Source organism: Protopterus annectens, chromosome 4.part1, assembly GCF_019279795.1.
Source record: "Protopterus annectens isolate FY-2018-M chromosome 4.part1, PAN1.0, whole genome shotgun sequence".
Taxonomy (NCBI): Eukaryota; Metazoa; Chordata; order Ceratodontiformes; family Protopteridae; genus Protopterus; species Protopterus annectens.
Window position 1 is genome coordinate 896,035,896 of NC_056734.1, and position 14,750 is coordinate 896,050,645.

Here is a 14,750-nt window from a genome sequence, read left to right on the forward strand (position 1 = left end):
CTACACAATATATCCTGCAGAAACAGCTGCAGCAGCAACAGCATGGGGAGGGGCCACACAGTCCCCCAGCATTGCTAAGGTCCTCACAGGCACAGAGGGACTCAGAGGAGGAACCCTCTGAGCCAGCTCCTGTAGGCAGATGGAGAAGTGCCCAGTATGCCCTGGCCTTGGCAAAGAGGCAATGCATAGCACATGCACTGGGTGCATATGACATAGGCAGCCCTCAAGCACCATCCTCACAACTGCTGCAGGCACAAGGTAAGTCAGTCTTCTTAACAATAAATGAATGGATTAGTATGTTCTGGTAGCATATCTATGATATTGCTGCATGCATGCAAGGTAATGGGATGGCCTAATGGGATAGCAGCAGACAAGTGACAGCTATGTGGGACACCAGGAAATGTTTGCCCAATACTGGCCTCCCCACACTATGCAGTAGTACCCAAGGTGAGAAATACCACTGCAGCATATGTGGGGGAGGGGCAACTAAATGGGAAGCCATAGGACACAGGCATGGATGTCAGTGTGGGGGTCCCATACTCACCCGTCAGCCTCACCCAGCAAGTCAACCATAGAAAACCATAAAGAAATGTCTGGCAAAGGCCCACAAATGGCAACAATGATGAAATACCCCCTACAGACCTACACAGTGATAGCACAGCAGGTCTTACAGTTGCAGTAAGGCTCTGAAGGGAAAGAAGTTTGAAACTCAAATTTATGCCATTACAATCTGACCTGTGGTCTTTATTGATATGCCTCTAGTCTTAAAGACAGGGCACAATACTATGCTAAATGGAACCAAAATGTAAAGCAAATATCAGCACAGTCTGTGCAAATGTGTACAATTGACAGGTGTGCCCCCCACACACCCATATCCCTATAGAAATGCAGTAATGTGTATGTTTGCAGGGAAATAGCAGCAGAGCACACATTGCCAGGGCTGTCCAAATCAACATGATAACTTGTTGCATGTCCACAATATGCAGGGTTCAATGATATATATATATATATATATATATATATATATATATATATATATATATTGGATTGCGCAGTGGTGCAGCAGTAGCATTGTTGCCTCACAGCAAGAGGACTTCTGTGTGGAGTCTGCATGTCCTCCCTGCATTCATGTGGGTTTCTTCCAGGTGCTGTGGTTTCCTCCCACGTTACAAAGACATGCATCTGGAGAATTTCTCCCCTGGACTCTGCTGAAAATTGGCTTTGTTCCAAGTCGGACTTTCCTGGTTAACAAATGTTAAATAAATAAATAAATAAATATGTGTGGTTAATACTGTCAGGATGTGGCCAGCAGTTACTCCCGGCTGTTGTGTTGTAATGGCCTAGGTACAGTTCTGTCTTTGACAGGGCCATGTTCCAAGAACTGCAGTGCCAAGTATTCTCCATGTCAGCTACACCTACGGATGGGAGTTGTATACACTGTCCAGATATCAATATCTGTTAATGCAGGAAAGCTGTACAGGTCATGGACAGAGGGCCACTCATATGGACAGTACACAGCTTGGAGTAACCTACACAGTGCCTACCATACCTCTCAAATGTACAGACCTATTGCAGAATGTTCAGAGGTTTGCATCATAAGTGCAGTCTGTATGACATGAAATAGTGGTTGTCTGGCAATTCATTGGCAAATCATGCAAGACTAAGATCAGAAAAGAATTACAGATTGTAGTGTCATACTCCATACCCTATAGAAACATGCATGCTAATGCAAAACCTGTTACTGAATCACCTTTCTAGGTCTGTAAGGCCAATACTTAAAAATGGTCCCTATATTTAGGCCTCTGTCCCCCAATCACTTATGGCTTTGTCCAGATGTCTGGCTCTTAGAAGTTGAGAGGTATGTTGCCTAGTAGGACAGCAGGTACCTGAAGGTCAGTGTACTGCCAGTGTATAAAAGGCTGCCACCTTTCTGTGTCAGTACTGACAATATGTCACTGGCCAACAGCCATACCCCTGGAATGATACAGGTTGTCACAGAAGGAGCACAAGTATACCTTGTATAACTGTTCTGCTAGTCCTAACACTGCATTTGCCTGCCAACTATTTGCAAAATAAGAAAGGGTCATGTCAAAACAGCAATGGCAGACAGTGGGGAAGCAGACATCAAACCTATATGTGCAAACAAACAATTACCAAACCGGTCTCCCGACTGTCTATGTTTGGCAGAACATTATTAACACCCTATCTCCATGTGTGGGCCTTTGTCTGACTGTCATATTTGGGTCTGTGCAGATGTCAGTCTGTGATGGTATGACAGCTAGGCCCACATGTAGCCTCATAACAACATATAGCAACACAAACCATCTAAGGACCACAGCAAATGGAGTGGTGCAATGATGGACAACCTGCTCAATAGGTACACTCAAAGGTGTGATGTACATAACTCTGTGTTCAATGTAACGCCATGTACTCTGCCCACATCAGAATTACAAATACATAACAGCAGCCACTGTGGCCAAAGCCTGTGACTGGATTACAGAAGGACATAGAGATACACATAAGGGGAAGGGGAACCACTGGCCAGACAAATGGAAAATGTGCACACCAGAACAGATGGTGCAGCAACAATGGTGCCATGCAGTGCAAGGAGTCAGTAAACATCACCTGCAAATACACAACACACACCCATGTAAGTGGAGGTCCGCAACAAAACAAAACCCAAACAATGGACTCCTCAGAGGCAAAATCACATGAGAACTCCACAAACCTACACATCACAAACCATGTAGACTCTACAAACCAGGGTCCTGCAAATGCTAAGGCCTTACCCCAAACCCCAAACACCTACCCTACACAGATAGACTAACAGCACTGCCCCTCTACCCAATTCCATACAGACTCTGCTGAGGTGACCCATCTGGCATACAAAGCAATCCAGACCCTGCTTTAATGGGTCTGTTGCACATCTGTAACTCAAGGCCCACTCCATCAACCTGGGCTGTGATATCAGTATGGCTTGTTGGTGTGACAAGTATGTGTACCACACACTATCCCCATCTGTGGAATACACTCCCTGTCAACAGCAAGACAAGTGCCTGAATACCCCTAGTGATGTGCTCCCTTTATAACTGCATGGGAAACACAAAATACAGTCCTGTGATCCCATCTTTGTCCCTGCTGGACAGGGGCACTGTGTGCTGACATGTTGTAACATGGTCTACATTCTCATCTGCGTAAGGGCTTCAGGGTCAATACCCTACTAATGTCATAGCAACCTATCAACCTATACACAACTGTCAATGGTTCACCACATTACTCTGTACTGCTCTGCCACTGACATACCTGGAAGTCACAGTGCTATGTGGAATATACTACACATATAATGGACATTTCTGCACAGTAGAATGCACTCTGTACCCACACCCATACCTCCCAACCTCTGACAGCAAGACATCTGGACAAGGTCATAAATAAAAGTGGGACAAAAGCACAATGATAGGCACATGCTGTAAATATTGCCCTTACATACTGAGAAAGTTAGTAGGATAAGGGGTTTTGCATTAGCAGGAATTGTCTGAAGCTTATGAAGTCTGAAACACTAATGTCTGTCATTATTTTGTAATGTCAGTCTTCAATTATATGCAACTAACTTGACATAAAAACACAAGTTTATGTGGAATGGATGAAACCTCTAGACAAACACCTGGACATTCTGCCAAACTATGTACAGTTGAGAGGTATGAACCAGGATATGACTGTTCAGTAAGAAGAATACCACACAAGCAAGAGATCCCCAGCCAGTATATCAGCAAGTTGCTGGAGTGTTTACACAGCTTCATCAGTCAACCGGCTGTAGCCACACCTCTCCACTGGTCTTTTTGAGCAGGAATGTATATAGTCAAGCTCATAATATTGGTCTGTGCATCATACATTTTGCATCCCTCTAGTAAAGCACTGTGATGATCTCAGGATGTCTGTCACTAGGTAATGACACAATACATTGCAGTGTCAGAAAATGTCTGCTAAAACAAAGCCAGTACCTCTAGGAAAGTCCTGTTTACTACAAAACCCCAGTGTGGAGCACACCTATCTCTGGAATGGAGTCCCACTCTTACTATAGAAGGTCACACTGGGCATGCCCCTACACATAAAGAATCACAGGCTAGGTTGGAACCCACATTGGGCTATATAACTGTATTGTTAATATATGTCTTTGCATACACACAGCTATGTACACCTTAACTGTCCCTACACGCACCCATCAGACAAGATTACCCCCAGCTAGCTGTGGGTGACCCATATGTGATATATCTGCATCGGTTGCATGTGATACACAGACATATATATATATGGGCAACAGATATCAATTATGTCAAACATAGACACACATAGATGTGAGGAAGAGAGAGACAAACAGTGATAGAGAGCGAGAGAGAGAGACACACAGGGGGACACACACAGAGTGAGTCACACACATGGATACCCTGAATGCCATAGAGTGATGTCCTGCTGTGGGCAGTGGCATATCGGTTGTAACCAGTTGTACATGCCAGCATGAAGGCGAGCTCCACTGTGTAATAGTACTGAGGTGGGGGTTATAATATCACATCACCTGCATCTGTGTGCATGTGTGTGTGTGTGTGTGTGTGTGTGTGTGTGTGTGTGTGTGTGTGTGTGTGTGTGTGTGTGTGTGTGTGTGTGTGTGTGTGTGTGTGTGCGCGTGTTTCTGTGTGTGTGTGTGTGTGTGTGTGTGTGTGTGTGTGTGTGTGTGTGTGTGTGTCTGTAGGTCTAAGTATTAGGAGGCTGTTCCCACTCAGTACACTTCCCACTGCCCTAATTCACAAGCTCTGCTGCTGTCATTCACATTAGAAGTACCATTTGACACCTATCAGCCCTGTAAGCTCTGTAGCATGTGTGATAACTGCATAACACTATAGTACAAATAACTAGATAGGTAGGGGTTCTAATCTCAGTCCTGGCAAATGTAAGTGTGTGTGTGTTTGTTTGTAGGTGAAACAGTTTTAGGCCATTCCCACACAGTACACTTACCAGTGCACCACTTTAGCAGTCCTGCTGATGTCATTCCCCCCTTAGAAGTACCGTTGCACAGCCCCAGCCCTATTAACTCTGTGGTGCATGCAATAACTATGTAACAGTATAGTACAAATAACTAGAAAGGCAGGGGTTCTGTTCCCAGTTCTGTCAAATGTGTGTGTCGATGTAGAAGTGTGTGTAATTGTGTATGTTTATAGGATGACGTATTTTGAGGGCTTTTCCACCCACAATACTTTCTAGTGCCCTATTTTAGCAGTCCTGCTGATGTCATTCCCCTTAGAAGTACATTTCCACAGCCCCAGACCTATAAGCCCCATGGTGCATACAATAACTATGTAACAGTATAGTACAAGTAACTAAATGGGCAGGGGTTCTATTCCCAGTTCTGGCAAATGTTTGTGTGTAAGTGTGTGTGTGTGTGTGTGTGTGTGTGTGTGCGCGTGTGTGTCATATGGCTCTAAGATGTTAAGGGCCTCTGAACCCACAATTGGCAATCCTAGCAGCCCCTGCAGTTGTCACCCACTGCAATAGTAATGGCAGACACTGCCACACTATAGTACTGTTGTGCTATCCATGTTATGTATCTAGCGCTAACATTTGTAAGACTGTGCAGGTAGGGTCTGTGCTCAGCCCTTCGTCAGCTGCCCCATGTACAAGATTATGACTCTGTGTGCACTACCAGCATGAGAGGCCAGACATGCCTATGAGATAGCAGACACACATGCTGTTGATTGTCAGGTTACAGTCGTTAGACTAACACTGGGGAATACATACTCCCTACCTGTCATACACAGTACCAGGCATACCCTCATTAACTGCATGATGGTTGAGTGGATGTGATAGAAATGGCATGGGCAACAGGTGCTGATAGCTGAATCTGTTGCAGTTAAAGTAATGGTTAACCTTGTGTGGGACCTAGTGCCAATACTCATGTAAGCTCCTCTGTATTTGTGAGCCTATGGTCCTACAGAACACCCAGGTGACATGTATGAAAGCTAGGCGGCTGTGTCAAGGGCATGTATGCAAGGTCACACTGTCTGCCACAATTGCCCCTCACACACTGTTGCATGTAAACACACCTGGTAAACATGTACATATACAGCTGTACCTTGGCTATGAAAAGGTCACTGTGTTTCTACTCCGCCTTACTCATCATTGCTACCATCAGCAGGCCCACAGCCTGCAGACACACAGACACCTGGAACACAACCAGAATACAGTATGTGACACTACAGTCAGTCAGCAGTACTATTAGTAATAGTACATCATGGATAACAAAGTACATACACCTCAATGTGTACCCATAACTACTGCCAGCAAACAGCACCTTACACAGCATGACATTGCTACACTGTACTATAGTCACCCTGTGCCTCAGACCCATATGAGCATGTCTGTGCATTGACAGTATGGATAGTAGGGTTGTGGCACAAGCATCATCACATGCACAGGGTTTAGTGTTGGATAGCCAGAGACCTAAGCTGGGCCATATGGCTGACATAATGTGTGTGTGTGTGTGTGTGTGTGTGTGTGTGTGTGTGTGTGTGTGTGTGTGTGTGTGTGTGTGTGTGTGAGTCTCTGGAGGGGTGATGTTCAACTGGGTCATGCAGAGGAGCTGTGCATGTCTGGCGATGACTGACCTGTGATAGGGATGTGTGAGTGTTTGTCTGCACAACATCAAGTGATGTGGATGCCCAACACAGGGCTATGTTGGACAGTCATCCACCGTACATGTCAGGATGTATGGATCACCCTCTCCTGACGGGGATGTGGTAACTGGTTCTGCCAGGAGTATCACTGGCACCGACAAGCCCAAGGACAGATGTAGTACTACTCCCTGATGGTGACTGCTGTCTGCTGTATCCGTGTCCCTGATGAAACTGGCTAGGACAACATGCCTATGGCCTGCTCCAGTGTTGTGTGTACAGTGCCCTCCCTTTTGGTAGTGCTGTTGGTACTGCTACTACGGGACTGCGAATGTGCACTGTCATGTGGGCTCACAGCCGATCATGTTGCTGACCTACGTCCACCTAGCTAATTCCCTCCTCCCATCACATGCTCAAGCACAGATATTGCACAGTCGAGCAGTAACAATGTCTCACATCACTGACTATCCACAACATCAGCAAGATGACTTATGGCATCACAAATGCCATGGAGGTCATCACGCATGGCAGGGAGTGCTGCATTCATGACTCTGAGTATCTGTCTGATGTAGCAGTCAGCATGCGCCTGTACCTCCATGCTGGACCACAGCACGCTTCTGGTGACACCTGCTGTGGCTCTTGTGACAGGGGCTTGATGGACAGCAGTCCTCTGTCGAGCACCCATGTCCATCTGTGTGTGACCTCACCTGCTGTCTGCCTATGACTGGTGTCTACACTCACACTCACCATATTTAACACACTAGTCTGTTCCATACCACCACCCTTAACCTGTCCATTATCCATGGCTGTTTGGGACTGGGCATGTGTGGGCATACTGACTGTGTGCAGGGACATGGTGGGTGAAAGTGGGATACCAAACAATGGCACAGATTCAAGCACCAACAATTACACCTGTGCCTCACTATGACCACCATCATCATGGGAGTCCGCTAAGACACCAACATCTGGTTGTGAGGAGGAGGGACACCAACCCCTGTGTTCACCTGCGAGGGGAAGACAACATATATGAATTAATACCCTGCAGTATTATGTTTGCTGATATAAACACACACACACACACACACACACACACACACACACACACACACACACACACACACACACACACACACACACACACACACACACACACTCACTCCTGGCACAGCCTGGCACAGCTGTTTAACCTATTTGCACTTCATGGCAGACCTTACGGTAGTTCTGCCTGCTGCAATCCATCTCTTTCACTGCTACTGTAAGGCCCACAACAAAGGGTGACAAATCCTACTGTGTGATGGGTCTAGTAGCTAAATGGCAATTGTGGCCAAGACCAAAGCTATTGGAGTGAGCTATACAGTGTCACCAAGTGCATATGTACATACTGTAAGAGCTGACTTACTGCTATACAGACCACACACACACACTGACAATGTGTAATGATATGTGATGATAACTGATGAAGGGACAAGACTATGCACTATCACTGCAGTACCTATGCAGTTCAGACTCACAGGGATTCATTTCAGACAACATTGCAGGACAGTCAGCAATACATACAGGAAACATGTAAAGTACTGGGTGCATAGCCTCATAAGATGATAACAAGCTATTGGCCCTGATGCCCTCATAAGCCTGGCCCAGACATTCACCCATGTCCCTTCCAAGCCAGCACCTGTTTCCCATGTCCAGCTAGTACACCCGTGGGATCCCAGGGGTGCCCCATCAGTTTCCCATGCAGTTGTCCAGCTTCTTCTTCAAGAGGGCTATACATGTACTCTGCTAGACATGGGGAGGGAGTGTGTTTTACAGACAGTGTATTGTGTGGGACACTAGACTATCCCACCAACAAGTACTATACATGTCACAGACCAGGTGAGGGCCTTGCATGTGTGATGCATGAGTGAGGTTTGTCTTACAGATATACAGAAATGCCATCATTGCCGGTTTGGAAATGGCCTTGTATGCCAGACACAGGTCACCAATGATCAGTCTGTATGAGACTGAGTACAGGGACAGGGCTTTTAGCCTACCTGTATTTTCTATAGGTGTTACAGACCCTGGATTTGCCTGGTCAGGAACCTCTGTGGTATCTGCAACTGCTGCATTTGCTTGGCAAGGTACATGCCAAAGGAGCCATTGTACTTGGTAATGCATCTGATAAGGGTGTACAACAGTACAGGTATGTTGTGGCTTCCTGGATGACATACCCTTATTTGTGAGGTGGTCCATATAGACAGCCTTCTGTACAATGGTGCCCACACAGTGGGAAACTGTCAGGTTGCTACCAGCCTTGGTGCACAAGTCGCCTCACACCTGATTGCATGCTCAGTACATTATTATTGTCATAATTAGTATGGATGACATCTGCCACAGCAGGGAGAATGATACCTCTCCTGGCATTCAGTTTGCGGAAATGCTTCTTGTACCATTCATTAATTGGGGGCGAGCCTCTTGGGGGATGCTGACATCAGTAGGGAAATGTAAGACAGTGGCCAGCTTGCAAGCATCTGTACACCTGGTCAGCCATAAACCACTGCTTGTATCCTGTGCCTCAGATACATATATCTCAAACAGTAGAGGCCCCCAGACCAATCCTTGGGGTACACTGCTTTGGAAGACTCTACTACTAGAGGAGGGTTCCACTACTTTGAACGAGTGGGTACTATCATTGGGCCGGTTAGCTACCCATCTGGTAACATACAGGTTGATGCCTAGCTGTGTAGGCATATGTATCCTGGCCGCCTGGGGATTACTGTGAGAGAATTAGGCTAGGTGAAGGTAGGCATTGTCCACCATCTTCCCCTTGTCCTTGTGTTTGTTGACTACTTCAGAGGGGTCGACCAGGTCTAACAGGCCTGATCTCCCTTTGACAGTGCCATGCTGTGTGGGCTCAGGCATTTTGATGTTGCGGATGTCCCTGGTCATAATATCCTTGATATTGCCTTCCATGCCCTTGCAGAGCAGGCTAGTTAGGCTGATGTACATATGATTAGCTGGGTCAGTGGATTGCTCTGCCTTTGTGTATAGGGAGGACAATGGCTGTCCTCTATGCAAATGGGATGACACCGGTGCTAAGGCTTTGGTTGACTACAGTGCAGAATGGATCTGAGAGTCTATGCCTGTGTTCATGTGGGATGCAGGCAGGGATGGTATCAGGCCTATGGAGACTTCTGTGTTTTGCCTTTGAGAGGGCATTATGGATCTGCTTCCTGATAATGGGAGGGGCAGGTGCTGTGCATGCACATACCGATGGGGGGACAGGGGAGTGAGGTTTACACTTCACCTGTCTGCAGCCAGTTGCCTATATCTATGCTGTATGTGGGGTTATTGACCAGCACTACAGAGCAGATTTGTGTGTTGCCTCTGGGATTGCAGACACATGTGTGGAAGGCCTAGTGATTGGCCTTGGTGGATGTGTCCAATTTGCACTCAAAGATAGCCTTAGGGTAATTCACCTGTGACCTTATTTAGTTGTGCAGCCCAAGGTGACATTGCTTCCAATAAGGCATCTGTTCCTTCTTGGCCCTGTCCAGCAATTATTTCCACCTGTTATAGTATTTGTGTATTGCTGCTGTCCACCACAGATGTTTACTCTACCTTGAGGGACATGATGTTGTCCTGTCAGGTATTGCTGAGTCCATACAGCTATGTAGGTGACTGCATAGTATTGTGGTGTAGGCCTGGGCACTACGGCTAGTTACAGCTGATGGAACATTGGCTGTAAAGCTACTTCTACCTGCTCTGAGGAAATTTATAGTCATTTATGTAAATTTATTTATTTTACATTTGTTAACCGGGGGTCTGACTGAGCCGAAAAGGCCCTTTTTCAGCAGAGGCCCAGGGAGAAAAGCTCCACATAAAAAATTACAGATACATTTAGTTATTTAGACATGATCGGTATACATACAAATTACAAAAGACATGTTTTTACAGTGGTATGCAGCACATCAACAGTTACAATGGAGAGAACAAACAAAAAAATATTAATTTAAAAATAAAGGTAATTAATAGATTTGTGGTGTACAGCTGAGATTTGGAACATAGGTAGAATACATACATACATAGTACACAGGTACAGTACATAAATTGTAGATTTGCCAGTGTTTGTGAGTAAGATTGAAAACTCTAGGTTTAATATGGGTACCTTATCTGCTTTCACTAGCCTGGGGAGCAATCATGGCACTGCCAACTTTGCTTGAGATGTTCGCAAAACCACGAGATAGCAAAACACAAGTAGAAATACCACACACGGGCAGGAAACAGGATCCAAAATATTTATTCTTCTTTAGCACCTCGACTTAACCAGTCTTCAAGAAGTATAGAATAAAGTAGCAAAACATTCCCCTTAAATATCCCTACCTAATAATACAATTAAAAACAGCAATAAACTAATTAAATCAGATATTTCCAATTAATTTCACAATTAAGGCCATATGGAACCATAGTATTATACTTCAAAATGAATAAAGATTCCTTAAATAGTAATTTATTCTGTAACATTTCATTATCTCCTAATTTAACAAAAACTTTATCTAAAATAGTAGCCTGTAGCAACGTATAATCACTTTTGTGATACTGCATAAAATGCACTGCAGTGAACTTTCCACTTTACATTTCCTTATGTTTCTGACGTTCCTGTAATCAATGTTTAAACATTATTTTAGTCTCCCCAATGTATATTAAATTACATGGACAATGTAAAGCATAAATAATACCTGTAGTAGTACATGAAAAATTTCCTACCACTGTAAAATTCTTATTACCCAGTTTATAAAATGTTTGTACAAGCAAATCACAAATGTTACATTTCCCACAAGGAAAAGTACCTTTAAGCAACTGGTTATTTACTAAACCTTCTATAGGGGCAACAAAATAAGATTTAATGAGTTTATCCACTATACTGACACCTTTCTTATAAGAGAAAACAGGACATCCATTCAACAACTTATTTAGCTTCCCATCCCTTAATAAAAATTTCCAATAGTATATAACTTGTTCTTGCATCTGTTCACTCAAAATATTGTATAGCATAACTATATAAAATTATTTTGTGACTGAATATTCTTTTGATAATGCATACATCTTCGGTCTTTATATTTATCAGCATTAGATACATAGTTTTCACTGATTTTATCTAAAGCATCCAAAATGATAGGTAATGAATACCCCCTATTCAAAAACATCTGTGAGGTAGAAGCAATAGCTTTTAATAAATTAGCTGTATTATTAAAAATTCTACATTAACATAATAATTTCCCATATGGTAGGGAATTAATTAAATGACTGGGATGAAAACTAGAGCCATGTAGAAATTGCCCCCCATCATGAAATTTCCTAAACACTGAGGTAAGAATTTGACCAGTGTTAGTACCTACTAAATGTACATCCAAAAAATCAACGGTCTGTCCAAATTGTGAGCCATCAAAAAACAAATGAAATTCATTACACTGTAGATTATTAATAAAGCTCTCAACCTTTCCAATGCCATCTTGGCATAGAAAAATGAGATTGTCTATGTATCTATAATATTTTTAACATACTTCTTATAGAATACATGTTGATAAATATACTTCTTTTCAAAAAAGGCCATAAATATGTTAGCATTAATATGTTTAATATACATTGGGGAGACTAAAAGAATGTTTAAACATCGATTACAGGAACATGTTAGAGATATAAAGAAATGTAAAGTGGAAAGTTCACTGCAGTGCATTTTATGCAGTATCATAAAAGTGATTATAAGTTGCTACAGGCTACTATTTTAGATAAAGTTTTTGTTAAATTAGGAGATGACGAAATGTTAAAGAATAAATTACTTTTTAAGGAATCTTTATTAATTTTGAAGTATAATACTATGGTTCCACATGGCCTTAATTGTGAAATTAATTGGAAATATCGGATTTAATTAGTTTATTTCTGTTTTTAATTGTTTTATTGGGTATGGGTATTTAAGGGGAATGTTTTGCTACTTTATTCTATACTTCTTGAAGACTGGTTAAGTCGAGGCGCTAAAGAAGAATAAATATTTTGGATCCTGTTTCCTGCCTGTGTTTGCTTGAGATGTTGCCTGATGAGGTCTTTAAAGGAGACTTTGGATGATGTGTTTTGAATACTAGTAGGGACAGAGTTCCATTTTTTAGCCACTGAACTACTATATAGTTTATCTCCAAAGCTATTGTAGCTGTTGGTGACTTCTAGTAGTAGTTTGCTTGATGATCTAAGAGGCCTTTTGGCTGAGTGATGTTGTACTAGGTTTTTGAGGGCAGGACACTTATTGGGGAGGTAATAGATCGAATGACAGAGGCAGAGCTGATTGTAGGTTAGGAGGTTGGGCAGTTCAAGCCAGTGGAGCTGTTTCAGAGCATTACAGTGATTTCTATATGAGCAATTTGCAGCAAAACGGGCAATTCTGTTATAGCAGGCTCCCATTTTGCTTAGTTCAGTTTTGTTGAGATTAGTCAGAATTGCAGATGCATAGAGTAGGGTGGATAGAAGTTGGGAGCAAGCAATGGCTGATCTTGTGTTGTTGGTAAGAAATGGTTTGATATGGTAGAGTGATCCCAGTTTGGCATGTACTTTTTTAATAGTTAAGTTGAAATGACTATCAAATTTTAGGTGGGAGTCTATGGTTATTCCCAATAGCTTAGCCTGTGCCACTGAAGCGATTGGAGTAGCATTTGTGGAGTAGATAGTGAATTGACTGTTATCAGTGTTTTTCTTAGAAATGGTTATAATCATAAGCTGAGTTTTCTTTGGATTCAGGATAAGTTGGGCTTTGGTAAGGTAGTTTTCAACGTCAGAGAATGCTAGTTGAGTTGTTTGCTGGAGGGTGGGAATGTTTTGTGCAGCATAGATTAAGGTAGTGTCATCTGCATACTGAATGATAGATGCATGCTGTGTGGAGGTATGGAGGTCATTTGTGAAGATTGTGAATAGTAGTGGTCCTAAGATAGAACCCTGTGGGACTCCTATAGTTATGGGCAGCTGAGGAGAAAGAGAATTTTCCCATTTCAGAGCTTGGTACCTGTCAGTTAAGTAGCTTTGGAACCAGGTAAGAGTGGAATTTGATAGGTGATATTGGTTTAGTTTGTTTAGGAGGATTTGATGTGAGACTGTGTCAAATGTTTTGGACATATCCAAAAAAAGAGTTGACACCTGCAGGCCTTCATTTTTGAGATGGTTTACTGTGTCTGTGAAGCAGAGGAGGGCTGTAGTGGTACTATGGGCAGGTCTGAAACCATTCAGAGTAGGTGACAGGATGTTGCTGTCTAGGAGATATTTTAGCATCTGGGTATGGATGCATTTTTCTAGGATTTTGGCCAGGGGGGAGAGTAAAGCAATGGGTCTGTAGTTATTAAGTTCAGTGGAGGTCCTGCCTCTATGTATGGGTGTAACATAGGACATTTTCCAGAGTTTGGGCACATAGTTTTCAACAATTGATCTGTTTATGAGAGTGGAGATTGGGATAGCAATAGCATCTGCTGTGAGTTTCAAGAAATAGCTGAGGAGTAGGTTGGCTGCTGTTGATGAGGTTTTTAGTTTGGAGAGCATGCTTTCTGATTGAAGTGGTAGAAACTGTTTTGAGGGTAAATTTTTTATTAGTGTTATTTGTGTTGGGGGGGATAGTGAGTAAGGAACTGTCCTGTGATACTAAAGAAAGAATCGAGTTCACAAAATGGGAGTTGAATTGTGTTTCGATGGGAACTTTAATGTGAGGGGTGGTTGGTTTGGGGTAGCCTTTTGGGTGGGTTTTAGCAGCTGGTTTACATTTTTCCAAAATTTTTGGGGGTTGTGTTGGTATTTAGTTTGTAATGTCGTGCAGTAGGATTTTTTGCCCAGCCTAATGCATTTTTTAGCAATGTTGCGCAGTTCTTGGTACTTAGTTAGGCTTTGTATTTCTATGTTTTTTTATAGCAAAGCCAGGCAGTGTCTCTGGATGTGAGGATTTGTTTGGTTTCTTTACTGAGCCAGGGATTTGTAGAGGTTCTAACCTTGATTTTGCACAATGGAGCGACAGTGTCTAGGTGTTGCAGAAATGTTTTGTTGAAATATGCTACAGCCTGGTCAAGTGGGAGGGTTTTTAGGGGG